This window comes from Salvelinus fontinalis, chromosome 20 (genome assembly GCF_029448725.1).
Source record: "Salvelinus fontinalis isolate EN_2023a chromosome 20, ASM2944872v1, whole genome shotgun sequence".
Taxonomy (NCBI): Eukaryota; Metazoa; Chordata; class Actinopteri; order Salmoniformes; family Salmonidae; genus Salvelinus; species Salvelinus fontinalis.
The window spans coordinates 17,366,211-17,378,457 of record NC_074684.1 but is presented as its reverse complement, the minus strand read 5'-3'; the positions used below and the strand labels follow the sequence as shown (position 1 = coordinate 17,378,457).

The following is a 12,247-nucleotide window of genomic DNA, read 5'->3' as shown; positions in this document are numbered from 1 at the left end:
TGGCTATGCTCCATGCTATAGGCTCTAGACTTGTTCATTTAGCTGACAAGATATGCTTATAAGTACCGTATCATTATTTTATATGATTTTATAGTAAGAAAAATATAATTGAACTTACCTGAATGAAATAGAAAGGATATTTTCCCCATTACAGAACGAGTGCACATATGAAGTAGCTGTTGAGCGTAAAAGTGATCATTTGAAACAGGTCCAATATGCTAGATTTAGAGTTATTTGGCAAATTCATTTGTGAATGATACAAACCTTAGAATGTCTGAGAAATCAAAACATATATGGGCTGCATGATGTGACTATAGGCTATTGATGATTCCTTGCCTCAGGCTGCACAGCTGTTCTCTCATCAAGTGACTATTCTCAATTTAATCTCATCTTTACTAATATGTAAACATTTGTTTAGATTTAGAATGGACCATTATCAAATGGGCAGGAACAGGGGAAAAAACAGGGGCAGGAGAATAACATGTCATCTGTATGCACTCGAATAGCGAACACACGCTTTCGGTTTTATACTGGAACATGTGCTTGATATGAGCAGCTGAGCACTTACTCCACTCCACACATCAACCACTGTATGAGGAGCATGCATGTAATATTCCGCCCAAACTCTGTATGTCATTGGCCCTCCAACCTTGTTCCTGCAGCTACCCAGTGCTTAATTTAGAAAAACAAGTGAAATCTGTTGGGGAACATTGATAGTAATATGTTTTCGCAACAAAACATATTTCACTAAACGGTTGACAGCCCATCTGCGTGCTCGTTGAAGGACTGAAGGAGAGAGAGAAGATGGAAACACATGGTGGTGAGATATTCTATATAGCTAATGTGTCACCAAATTAATTATGAAAATATTTTTTCAACCCCTATTCAAAATCAAAAACAAATTCACTAATTGTAGGCTATCAATAAACCAACAGCATCGCCTAGGGCTATACATTCTCTCCCAGATTCATGGATAGATATTTTGGAGTGTCGCATAAGGTAACCAAGTCCATTATGCATAATACAGTCCACACTCAAAGACAATTACTCTAACTTGTTTAATTGTGGAGTATAGGCTAAGACCAATTATGTACCAAAGATATCTTAAATTAGTTTTAGTTTGATGTTTTTCTGCCAAGCGTAATATGGGGCAGGCTATGCATTGTATAATGGCACAATCACAATTTTATTCAGGGTTGTTTTTCTGGGCTTGGGCTCATAAGCCTATGCATAAACTTGAATGTGTGTATGGGTGCTTTGAAACAACATCCACAACAACCATGCTTTACACTGTTTCAACCTGTTGCTGAACTTCTTTCTTCAAATTGATCAATCACAGTGAGGTGAGTTTTAAAAGCGTGATTTACGATTGCATTTGCATTGCTGTCAGGGTGGTTGAGGGACAATAGATCCCTGAGTACCAGAACATTAGGACCTGATGGAGGGACAATAGAACCCTAAGTACCAGGTCATTAGGACCTGATGGAGTGACAATAAAAGTCTGAGTACCAGGCCATTAGGACCTAATGGTCGTTAGCAAGTTGGCTACTACCAACGCATGTCCAGAGTGCATAAGAGGAGATTACCGTGACTCATCGGTCACATGGAAATTTACTGCGGTCATGACTCATGACTGCCAATGTGGCAGTAATACGGTCAACGCAACTGCCCTAAGTAAATCACTGGGGTCAACCTCCCTGCCTTCCAGAACCTCTATACCAGGCGGTGTCAGAGGAAGGCCCTAAGAATTGTCAAAGACTCCAGCCACCCAAGTCATAGACTGTTCTTTCTGCTACAGCACAGCAAACGGTACCGGAGTGCTAAGTCTGGGACCAAAAAGCCAAAAGACAGCTAAATAGTTCACCAAATAGCTACCGGAACTCTCTGCATTGACCCTTTTAGCACAAACTCTTTTTGACTATGCACACACACTGGATTCTACCCACACACTCACACATATTGACACTCCAACACACACTGTCTATCCTGTTGCCTAGTCACTTTACCCATACCTACAGTGGGGAGAACAAGTAATTGATACACTGCCGATTTTGCAGGGTTTCCTACTTACAAAGCATGTAGAGGTTTGTACTTTTTATCATAGGTACACTTCAACTGTGAGAGACGGAATCTAAAACAAAAAATCTAAAACAGAAAATCACATTGTATGATTTTTAAGTAATTAATATGCATTTTATTGCATGATATAAGTATTTGATACATCAGAAAAGCAGAACTTCATATTTGGTACAGAAACCTTTCTTTGCAATTACAGAGATCATACGTTTCCTGTAGTTCTTAACCAGGTTTGCACACACTACAGCAGGAATTTTGGCCCACTCCTCCATACAGACCTTCAGGTTTCGGGTGTGCAATACGAACTTTCAGCTCCCTCCAAAGATTTTCTATTGGGTTCAGGTCTGGAGACTGGCTAGGCCACTCCAGGACCTTGAGATGCTTCTTACGGAGCCACTCCTTAGTTGCCCTGGCTGTGTGTTTCGGGTCGTTGTCATGCTGGAAGACCAAGCCACGACCCATCTTCAATGCTCTTACTGAGGGAAGGAGGTTGTTGGCCAAGATCTCACGATACATGGCCCCATCCATCCTCCCCTCAATACGGTGCAGTCGTCCTGTCCTCTTTGCAGAAAAGCATCCCCAAAGAATGATGTTTCCACCTCCATGCTTCACGGTTGGGATGGTGTTGTTGGGGTTGTACTCATCCTTCTTCTTCCTCCAAACACAGCGAGTGGAGTTTAGACCAAAATGCTATATTTTTGTCTCATCAGACCACATGACCTTCTCCCATTCCTCCTCTGGATCATCCAGATGGTCTTTGGCAAACTTCAGACGGGCCTGGACATGCGCTGGCTTGAGCAGGGGGACCTTGCGTGCGCTGCAGGATTTTAATCCATGACGGCGTAGTGTGTTACTAATGGTTCTTTGAGACTGGGGTCCCAGCTCTCTTCAGGTCATTGACCAGGTCCTGCCGTGTAGTTCTGGGCTGATCCCTCACCTTCCTCATGATCATTGATGCCCCACGAGGTGAGATCTTGCATGGAGCCCCAGACCAAGGGTGATTTACCGTCATCTTGAACTTCTTCCATTTTCTAATAATTGTGCCAACAGTTGTTGCCTTCTCACCAAGCTGCTTGCCTATTGTCCTGTAGCCCATCCCAGCCTTGTGCAGGTCTACAATTTTATACCTGATGTCCTTACATAGCTCTCTGGTCTTGGCCATTGTGGAGAGGTTGGAGTCTGTTTGATTGAGTGTGTGGACAGGTGTCTTTTATACAGGTAACGAGTTCAAACAGGTGCAGTTAATACAGGTAATGAGTGGAGAACAGGAGGGCTTTTTAAAGAAAAACTAACAGGTCTGTGAGAGCCGGAATTCTTACTGGTTGGTAGGTGATCAAATATTTATGTCATGCAATAAAATGTTAATTAATTACTTAAAAATCATACAATGTGATTTTCTGGATTTTTGTTTTAGATTCCGTCTCTCACAGTTGAAGTGTACCTATGATAAAAAATTACAGACCTCTACATGCTTTGTAAGTAGGAAAACCTGCAAAATCGGCAGTGTATCAAATACGTGTTCTCCCCACTGTATATGTACATATCTACCTCAATTTACTCGTACCCCTGCACCTGGTACCTCGTGTATATAGCCAAGCTATCATTGCTCATTGTGTATTTATCCCTTATGTTTCTACACTGAACAATAATATAAAACGCATGCAACAGTTCATATAAGGAATTCAGTCCATTGAAATAAATTCATGGAATAAATTTATGGATTTAACATGACCGGGAATACAGATATTCCTCTGTTGGTCACATAACTTTTTCAAAAGGTAGGAGCGTGTGACCATCTGCCTCATGCAGCGTGACATATCTCCGTCGCAAAGAGTTGATCAGCCTGTGGAATGTTGTCCCACTCCTCTTCAATGGCTGTGCGAAGCTGCTGGATATTGCAGGAAACTGGAACACGCTGTTGTACATGTCGATCCAGAGCATCCCAAACAAGCTCAACGGGTGACATGTCTGGTGAGTATGCACCCCATGGAAGAACTAGGAACATTTTCAGCATCCAGGAATTGTGTACAGATCATTGCGACATTTGGCAGTGCATTATAGACGTTGACCGATTAATTGGTATGTACGATTAATTAGGGGCGATTTCAAGTTTTCATAAGAATTGGTCATCGGCATTTTTGGATGCCGAATATGGCCGATTATATTGCACTCCACGAAGAGACTGCGTGGCAAGCTGACCACCTGTTACGCGAGTGCAGCAAGGAGCCAAGGTAAGTTGCTAGCTAGCATTAAACTTATCTTATAAAAAACAATCAATCTTAACAAAATCACAAGTTAACTACACATGGTTGATGATATTACTAGTTTTAACTAGCTTGTCCTGCATTGCAAATAATCAATGTGGTGCCTGTTAATTTATCATCGAATCCCAGCCTACTTCGCTAAACAGGTGATGATTTAACAAGCACATTCGCGAAAAAAGCACCGTCATTGCACCAATGTACCTAACCATAAACATCAATGCCTTTCTTAAAATAAATACACAAGTATAATTTTTTTAAACCTGCATATTTTGTTTGAAAAAAAATCATGTTAGCAGGCAATATTAACTAGGCATTCTGTGCAAGCAGTCAGGGTATATGCAGCAGTTTGGGCCGCCTGGCTCGTTGCGAACTGTGTGAAGACCATTTCTTCCTAACAAAGACCGTAATCAATTTGCCAGAATTCTTTATAACTATGTCATAACATTGAAGGTTGTGCAATGTAACAGCAATATTTAGACTTATGGATGCCACCCGTTAGATAAAATACGGAACGGTTCCGTATTTCACTGAAAGAATAAACGTTCTGTTTTCGAAATGATAGTTTCCAGATTTGGCCATATTAATGACCTAATGCTCGTATTTCTGTGTGTTATTATATTATAATTAAGTCTATGATTTGATCGAGCAGTCTGACTGAGCGGTGGTAGGCAGCAGCAGGCTCGTAAGCATTCATTCAAACAACACGTTCCTGTGTTTGCCAGCAACTCTTCGCAAAGCTTGAAGCACAGTGCTTTTTATGACTTCAAGCCTATCAACTCCCGAGATTAGTCTGGCAATACTATAGTGCCTATAAGAACATCCAATAGTCAAAGGTATATGAAATACAAATGGTATAGAGAGAAATAATCCTATAGTTCCTATAATAACTACAACCTAAAACTTCTTAACTGGGAATATTGAAGACTCATGTTAAAAGGAACCACCAGCTTTCATGTTCTGAGCAAGGAACTTAAACGTTAGCTTTTTTACATGGCACATATTGCACTTTTACTTTCTCCAACACTGTGTTTTTGCATTATTTAAACCAACTTGAACATGTTTCATTATTAATTTCAGATTAAATTGATTTTTATCTATGTATTATATTACGTTAAAATAAGTCTTCATTCAGTATTGTTGTAATTGTCATTATTACAAATAAAAAAAATAAAAAAATCAGCTTTTTTGGTCCTCTAATAATCAGTATCGGCGGTAAAAAAAAAATGTTTTGCGATTTTTCACATCGGTCGACCTCTAGTGCATTATCATGCTGAAACATGACGTGATGGCGGTGGATCAATGGCACGACAATGGGCCTCAGGATCTCGTCACGGTATCTCTGTGCATTCAAATTGCCATCGATAAAATGTAATTGTGTTCGTTGTAGGTACCTTATGCCTTCCCATACATAACACCACCGCCACCATGGGGCACTCAGTTCATAAAGGTGCAAACGATCCCACAGCTGAAGAAGCCAGATGTGGAGGTCCTGGGCTGCCGTGGTTACACATGGTCTGCGGTTGTGAGGCCGGTTGGATGCACTGACAAATTCTCTAAAACTACATTGGAGGCAGCTTATGGTAGAGAAATTAGCATTAAATTGTCAAGCAACAGCTCTGGTGAACATTCCTGCAGTCAGCATGCCAACTGCACGCTCCCTCAAAACTTGAGACATCTGTGGCATTGGGCTGTGTGACAACTGCACATTGTAGAGTGGCCTTTTATTGTCCCCATCACAAGGTGCACCTGTGTAAAGATGATGCTGTTCAATCAGCTTTTTGATATGCCACACCTGTCAGGTGGATGGATTATTTTGGCAAAGGAGAAAAGCTCACTAACAGGGATGCAAACAAATTTGTGCCCAACATTTGAGAAATAAGCTTTTTGTCCATAAGGAACATTTCTGGGATCTTTCATTTCAGCTCATGAAACATGAGACCAACACTTTACATGTTGCATTTGTATTATTGTTCAGTATATTTTTATACTGTAATAAAATTACTGTTTTTATTGTATTCTGCATTGTTGGGAAGGGCCTTAAGTAAGCGTTTCACTGTTAGCCTACACCTGTTCTTTATGCAGCATGTGACAATTAAAATGTTATTGATCGATTGATTTGACCGGTCTCTGTGTCCCCCTCACTGATCTGAAAGGACTGTCTACCAAGGTGTAATATAATATAATAGTGACTAAGTCAGTGTAAAGTCAAGTTTCTGCCATATTATTCTATCAACTTTCTGATGATCAGTGACAGAAAAAACAGGTCATAGCGATGTCATTTTGAAGTATTGATATTTACTCTTTCACGGCACTGTAGGGGGGAAGAGTTTGAAGAGGAGAGGTAATTGAGCAATCAATCCAATTTCCTTCTTATATATTTACGAATGAACCTGGCCTATAGGGCCCTTTTCAGTACACGACACAGTGACGTCACTCACGGATGTGCGCGACTTTTGGATGCAGAAAGCAGGAAGTTACCCATTGTCAGTGAGCACCACGAAGAAACATTAATAGGTTGTTGTAACCGGAGCCATATATTTGAGTCGTCATACAATACACTTGCAGTGTTGTTTGAACAGTCGCTAAGATTATTTTGGTCGTGATCTTTGCAAAATACCTATTTTGGATGCAGCAGTCGTTAGCTAGAATGCTAACACTCATTGACATAGGCTAATAGCAAAGCTAGTCAAAGAGCCATTTTACTTGCTGAAGTTTTTTTAAAAGTATAATGCAGTTGATTTGTGATGACAAACATACTAAGCAGGACATTCATATGAGCTTTAAAATCCAATTACAATCCAAAAGTAGTGTGAAATGCACTCATTAGCAACCTGTAAATGGAGGCTTTTTTTTTGAGAACTCCCCCGTGTCCAGTTGCCAATGGAGGCTTTTTTTGAGAACACCCCCGTGTCCAGCAACCAAATTGTGCGCATCGCAAGTTAAGGGGACAGGCAAGGAACCCCACCTATGAAGCAAGAAACATAGACAGCAACCAGTGGGATGCACTTGAGGTAAGTACAGTATATATAAAAGGGGAAGACGGGGTCCACACATACTTGATCTAGGGCTCCACAAGGTGACTCATGGGGGGGCTGCTGTGGCGGTGGTCCTCTGCTCTGAGGGGGGTGGTGGTGTGGCGGGCTGGCTGGCAGGATCCAGGAAAGGGGGCTACGGCGCCATGGCCTCCCCGTCATGTAGCACCATCCCACTTGGGGAGGGGCGAGCGAGCTGGACCTGAAAGAGAGAAACTTTAGTGTTTACTGGAGGCCAATCTGGGACACCAAAATGTACATTTAAGCTATATCAGTTCATTATAAATAGGGCAAAAGAGAAGCTATATCAATTTAAACACCATTAGAATGTTGTTCAGACTTATTACAGCTTGCGTGTCAAAAGAGGTTAGGTTCACCTCAATACTATGCAATTAGGCCTACTAAATAACCAAGAAACAACTTAATATAATGTTGTTACTAGAGTAACACAGTGTAACAGTAACTTTATGATAAATATGAGAACTATGGTTTCAAATCGATCTCTAAAGTCGAGCCCTCGCGTCATGGCGCTGTTGAGCAAGATGAAACATAATTGAGTAAGCGCAGAGGATGGGTCCCGCAAGCACACAAGCCAGTAGATAGCGCATAATGTGGTGGAGCAAGCATAGGATGGGTCCCGCGAATACAGAGGCAGCAGGGGACACGCAAATAAAACTTTTAAACTTGAGTTGAAAGTGTGACTTTGAGTGAGCAGAACATCATTACCGCACGCAAAATATGAATTAGATAGCAGAGATTTTTGTTTTATTGAGATACTTACTACATGTCAAGACTTTGAAGTTACTGCGCTCACAAATACACAGCATCCCCACATCTATTTCTGCTCACTGGCAAGTCTACTCCCGCTCCGGCGCTCAACGTTGCCAGTCTACTAACCACCGGTCCTGACAACCCACATTACGCACACCTGTTCCCCATCGTTAAGCACACCTGGACTTCATCACCACCCTGATTACTCTCCCTTCATAAAGACCTCTGTAGCCTCAGTAATAAGGCAGTATTTGTTTTAGTTATGTTCAGTACACTTCTCCTGTTTTGTATTATCTTCATGATTATTATTAAACTCACCTTCTGCACCTGTTTCCTGACTCGCTGCATATACGTTACAGAATACTGCCTCTTCAAAAATGGAAGCAGCAGAAGATAAGGACATCTCCCAGACGGTCGACGAACAAGGACACCTAATCCGCAAACACCATGATCAGCTGGCACAACTATGAATGAGGGCTATGGCCATCTGGGAGAGAGGAGAAGAATGGATGGGTTCCTACGAGAGGTTCATGGCTCTGTTCAGGGCGGTCTACGACCATCCACCGGAGGGCAGACATGGAGGTGAGCGACTACTCCAACTCCGGCAGGGTGCCCAGACCGTTGCGGAGTATGCCCTCACCTTCCGGACCGTGGCAGCCTCCAGCGGATGGAATGAGCCGGCGTTCCGCACCCTATTTTGAAGAGGACTGCACGAGGAGGTCCAGACAGAGTTGGCGTGCCGAGACGACAACCTTTCCCTGGCCGCACTCATCGCGGTGGCCATTCATCTGTAAAACCTTCTTCGGGAGCACCGACGCTCCCCTCGCCCTCTTTTGGACGTCCTGGGGCAGATCCTGAACCCATGAAGATAGGGGTCACACACCTCTTCGCCGCAGAGCGATGTCGCCGGTGTCCCTATTGCGGCCAGGAGGGGCCCCCGACTCCAGGGGTGTTGTGTACGTCCCATCCCGAAGTCCACTGGGGCAGAGGGACGGCCCGTGATCATCAGTCTCCCAGAGTAACATCATTGTTTTCCGCCAAACCCTTCCTGATTTCCATTTCACTTGCTGGCTGTCCCTCAGGTGTTGTTTCTACAGTTCTAGTGGACTCTGGTGCTGCAAGGAATTTTATTGACCAGGCCTTCGTCGGCGTACCTGTAGTGTACCCTCTCTCCTCTCCTTTTCCAGTCCAAGCCCTGGATAAACTACCATTGGGATCGAGCCCTATCACGCACATCACAGCACCACTCACCCTCACCGTGGGACCCATGCACCAAGAAATCCTTCCCTTCCTCATCATCACTGCTCCTGTACACAAAGTCATCCTCGGATTTCCGTGGCTCCAAAGTCATGACCCCACCATCTCCCGGTCGAGGATGAAAATCACTGCCTCGGCATGCAGATGTTGGAGGACCTGCTTTCCCTTACCTTGTGGTTCCATGTCACTTGAGAGTCCTGTGAGTGTCCTCCAGACTATCATTCCATCCTCCCATATCACTGGCCACGTGTTTTTGGACGTAGATGTGGACATCCACCAGGCTCTTGAGAGGGAACCCGTGCCTGCTACCTGCCCTCTTGAGCGCACCTACATCCCCACGGAGATGAGGGATCGGCTGTTGTATCACCCGCACTATTCAATCCATCGCCGAAAAGTACTGGTAGCCCACTTTTGCCAATTCATGCTCTGCATGTGTCCAAACAAAATCTCGCCAGCATGGAAACTCCTTCCCGTACCTCAGAGGCCTTGGTCCCATCTGTCCATAGATTTCGTGACTGATCTCCCTCCATCTGATGGTTTCACCACTATTATGGTGGTGGACAGATTCTATTATGGTGGTGAACAGATGCTGTGGACATATTCTCTAAATCCTGCTGTTTTATCCCTCTCTCTGGTCTCCCTACCGCTCTCCAGGTCACTGAGGCACTATCTCAGCAGGTCTTCCGGCCCTATAGCCTTCCGGAGGACATCGTCTCTGACCATGGCCCCCAATTCACGTCACAGGTATGGAGAACCTTCACGGAGAAGTTGGGGGTCACGGTCAGCCTCACATCCTCAGTCTAACGTAGAGGTGGAGAGGACCAACCAGGAGCTGGCGAGGTTCCTAAGGAGTCATTGCCAGGACCAGCAGGGGAAGTGGGCCCAGTTCCTTGCCTGGGCGGAATACACGCAGAACTCACTCCTCCACCGGGTTGACTCCCTTCCAGTGCGTCCTGGGATTTGCCAACGTCAGGCTTAAGCGTGCTGTCTGCCATCAGAAGGATCAGGTGGACCGTCACTGCAGTCCATGCTGATGCTTGCGTCTACCTCTCCACCGGGAACCTCCCGCTCTGTCTGACGGAAGCTGAGCCCCCAGGTTTGTGAGGCCCTTCAAGGTCCTCTGGAGGGTCAACGAGGTGACATATAGATTACAGCTCCCTACTAACTACCGGATCTCACCTTCTTTTCATGTTTCCCTCCTCAGGCCGGTGGTTTCTCGTCCCCTGGCTGATGCCGTTCCCCACGACACCCCTCTGCCTCCCCTGGATATCGAGGGAAGCCCCGCCTATGCCGTCAGATCCCCCCTGGACTCCCAACGTTGTGGGGGTCGGCTCCAGTACCTGGTGGACTGGTACGGTCCCGAGGAGCGGAGTTGGGTTCCGGTGGACGACATTCTAGATCCCAACATCATCCGAGATTTCCACCTTCGCCGCCCGGTCCGGCCTGCTCCTCACCCTCGAGGCCGTCCACCTGGCTGGCATCGTCCTGCGGCTGAAGCCGCGCATCGGGGGGCACTGCCACTTCTACTCCCGTGACGTCGCCGGTCTAACCAACCACTGGTACTGGCAAGCATCATTGAGGACACCTGATCCCCATCGTTAAGCACACCTGGACTTCATCACCACCCTGATTACTCTCCCTTCATATCAGTAAGCCTCAGTCATCAGGCAGTATTGGTTTCTTCATGATTGTTATTAAACTCACCTTCTGCACCCGTTTCCTGACTCCCTGCGTATACTTTACACACACCAAAAAAATGGTGCTCTCCCAACTGCAATCTTTTACTATCATTTTTTTCAGGTGAAAGTTCTAGCCAATGAACATAGCCTGTAACATTCTACTGAAACGCAAAGCGTTCATTCGACAACCTAGCTAATCAACTACGATTTCAATATTGAAATAGGTAGTTATTTGGTCTTCTATTATTAAAGCAGGCTATTGAATTGGCAAGGTTGGTTAGCGTCAGCTACCAGCTAACGAGCTAGTTAGTTAGCATGCTAGTTAACGTTTAACTTCTTGCCACTATAGGGGGTGCTGTTTCGCATTAGCATAATTTGTCCTACAGATTAAACGGCTTCCTACTCAATTTTTGCTCGTACAATATGCATATTATTATTATTATTGGACAGAAAACACTCTCTAGTTTCTATAGCCGTTGGAATTTTGTCTCTGAGTTGAACAGAACTCCTTCTACAGCACTTTTCATGACAGGGAGTCAGATTTCAGACATCTTGGCCCCTGATCTGGAGTCAGTTTAAAGGTCCCTGTAAATGCTATGGAGAAACAGACACTTCTTACGTCTTCCCCTGGATGTCAGTACGTGATGACGCTTTGAATGGAGTCGATTGCGCAATCAGGGGCTGTATAAAACAGCAAATACCGGAAGTAGCTTCCCTTTGCTGCCTGCGCCTGGCGCACGAAGGACGTCGGACTCGCCTCCTTCCAAGCTTTTGTTTAGCCAGTAATATTTCTCCTGTCATGTTTTTACTCGTTATAGGTGTTAACAACATCATAAGGTAGTTAATTTGAACCGTTTTATAGCAATTTATATCCGTTTAGTGCGATTGAGGCATTTCTTTCTGAGACACTTTGAACCGCTGGGCACGTTTCCAGTTCATGCTGAATGTTAGTGGGCATTTCCACATGGCAAGAGGACAGCTTTCGACCAAAAGACGATTAGACCCAAGAAAGGATTCATTGCCCAAGATTCTGATGGAAGAACAGCTCAAAGTAAGAACAATTCATTATGATAAATTCACAAGATCTGTGTCTTTCCATTGCTGTGACCTGTGTATTTTTAAGAAATGTTTTATGATTAGTAATTAGGTAATACACGTTGCTCTGTAT

The 12,247-nt window shown here is 44.3% G+C and overlaps 1 protein-coding gene across 1 annotated transcript in view; it reads right to left on the bottom strand.

Moving 5' to 3' along the window:
- LOC129817418 (nuclear receptor coactivator 1-like) overlaps nucleotides 1-12,247 on the bottom strand; it is a 109,829-nt gene that overhangs the window by 78,549 nt on the left and 19,033 nt on the right. Inside the window, exon 2 of the mRNA XM_055872629.1 lies at nucleotides 7,397-7,574. The gene's annotated coding sequence lies outside the window, so the exon portion shown is untranslated. The remainder of the gene's footprint in view (nucleotides 1-7,396; nucleotides 7,575-12,247) is intronic.